Below are 2,938 nucleotides of genomic sequence, written 5' to 3'. Positions count from 1 at the left end.
GGGCAAAGGGGTCTGTGCAATGAGTGTATGTGTGTGTGTCCGTTCTCCAGCCGGGAGTGTGTGTGTGTTTGTGTGTGCATGAGAATGACAGGAGGTAATCCATACTCTGTCTCACAATAACGCCATCATAATCCAGTGACACACCCCAATCAGACTCACACAACAATCCACATAACTCCATCTGCATCTATGAGAGGCATAGTGCATGAGGAGAGAGGAAGAGAGAGACAGAGAGAGAGAGAGAGAGAGAGACATGAGACATGAGATGAGACATGAGAGTGAGAGAGACAGAAGACATGAGAGATGAGAGAGACAGAGGCATGTGAGACAGAGACATGAGAGAATCAGAGACAGACATGAGATGAGACAGTGAGACAGACAGGAGAGAGTAGCATATGAGCACAGTGCACAGGAGGCAGCATGCAGGCACATGCACAGGCATATGGCATGAGAGAAAAAGCAGTAGTATATGTGAGAAAAAGGTATGTGAGAGTAGGCATGTGAGAGAGAGAGAGGCATGGAAAAGGAAAATGGATCAATCAGGAAGACATGACACCACACACCAACTTGTGAGGAACAAGGAAGGAAGGAAACAACACAAAAAAACATGGACAGGAGGAAGACAGACACACCAGGAAGCCCCAGAGACCAGGAACCGGACACAGGAAAGATAACACGGACGATCCCAGAAGAGGGATAACCAGGAAGGAGGAACCGAACACGACCGGACCGACCAAGGCACAGTGGCACAGAAATATTTTAGTAGGAGGACAATCATGGAAATGAATGGAAGACCGGCCCCAAAGTACAGAAAGAAACCCCAGGAAAATGACACAGAATAGAACTAGACCCACACTGACCACAGCCGAGACAACTGACCAGACACATGACACACTGACCACACAAGACACACACATGGAAATACACAGCCCCACAGGCACACACATATGGAATGGACCAGGAAGAAGGACAGGAAGGACAGGAGAAAACACATGTGTGGAGAAGACACAGAAAAGGAGGACCACAGAACGAACATGTAGAAAGGAGTGGAAAGACAAAGACAGACACAGAAGTGGGATGAAAGACGCATAATCCACACCACCCAGTGAAACCCCAAAATCCACACATTCCTTCTGCCAGAACAGCTAAAGGACATCCATGTGGAGTGGGATGGGCCAGGATAAAATGTCTAGGCACCAGGACATGTATCAAGAACACCAGAGACCCTTGGAACTTGTAAAATGTATCATGAGAAGGAGGTAAATACACTGGGATAACCCACACAGCATACATGAGTGGAGGAGGTGACAGCCTTAGTGGATATGAAATGGACTAATATTTAAAATGTGGAGGAAGACATGGAAGATGCAGATGGAGGATATAGGTGCCTGGAGGCACAGCAACAACTTGGGAAAGGATGAAGGAGCCACAATAGTAGGAGCTAAAGAAAGGAAACGGAAGGAGGTATATATAATGGAATCCCCAACTTATAATGAAAGAATATAAATAACGGAAGATGGGCACGAAGTACATATAACACATAAATGGAGGTAGCCAATGGAAACATGGAATAATGGAAAGTGGAATGGGATGCATAATAAAGAATGAATAGCAGATGGACACGAAATGGAGAAGGATGGATGGATATGAAGGAATGGAAAGCCGAGTGGAAGGAGTAATGGAAAGGAAGCCATAAATATGATTAAGTATGGTACAGGAAATATGGTACTTATAATGGAAAAGAATGGAAGGGAAGGCATGGATGAAAGCTTAATGTGGGTTCACCAGACCCGGGAACATTGGCCGTGGAATAATATGTAAGAACACCTTTAGAAGGGTTAATTTTGTTTGCTAAAAATGGAGTGACACAAACCTTTAAGTGCCCCACTAACTTCGATGAATTAGCTGGAAGATGGTGAGATCCCTCCACCAAGAAATCTTTGTCTTCTATGCTTAAAGGCGCTTAGACACCCAGCATTGGCCAGATAATCTGTAATAAATCATTGTATAGTATGAACAACACAAGATTAGATATATTAAACAAACTGTTCTTTACTGGAGGCCAGGCCTGTATGTGATGATGAAATTAGGTGATGCATGAATTTATATGAATGACATCTTTTATTTAACTCCTTTAATCACAGTAGTATATTTAGCACTGACCAAGCCTGGTTTAAACATTCATATGAAAGTCAGAAACAAATCACACAGATTGCAGAAATATAAAACAAATATGTGGCTTCACCACACTTAATCAGGGCTCTCAAGTTTTGAAGACAGGCAAGAGTGACATTCTAAAATGCTTAATAAGCACTTGAGAGCCCTGCTTAGTAGTATTTAGATTATTATTCACTGTAATAAACATATGTAAACATGTATATTGCACTCGTTACTAATAATAATAATAATACATTTTATTTATATAGCGTTTTTCATGGTACTCAAAGACACACACAGGCTAAATATCGTCACCCAGTCAGATGATTGCAACTCAGCTAGCTAGCTAGCCAGCCGATGGAAGACCGAGCATTCTTATTTAACCTATCTTTGCTGTAAAACGCACGCCTACTCTCTCTTTACCCAAAGATAGGTGAAATCCAATAAATGCAGAACTACATTGCAATAAGCTGGCACTGAATAGCAAATTACAATGTGTTTGAAATTTAATAACAGGAGCGCAGCAATGGGTATTACAATTACCAGTATGCTTCCATAACTGCTGCTGCTAGCTGCTAGCTTTTTCCCTAGTCAAAGTCAAATGTACATTGTACAGTAAATAAACTGTGGTTTATCAATCAATACATCTTATGTAAGCAGATTTATCAACTTACCTCTTCCTGATTTCGACGACGATCCACCAAACGCTTGTCTCGTCTGGTAACGGGTCCTCCGTGTTGCATTGAGCTAGCTAGAAGTAGCAGTGCTAGCCTGGAGCCAG

The sequence above is a fragment of the Perca fluviatilis genome, chromosome 5, assembly GCF_010015445.1.
Source record: "Perca fluviatilis chromosome 5, GENO_Pfluv_1.0, whole genome shotgun sequence".
NCBI lineage: Eukaryota > Metazoa > Chordata > Actinopteri > Perciformes > Percidae > Perca > Perca fluviatilis.
Note: the sequence above shows the minus strand (reverse complement) of the source record.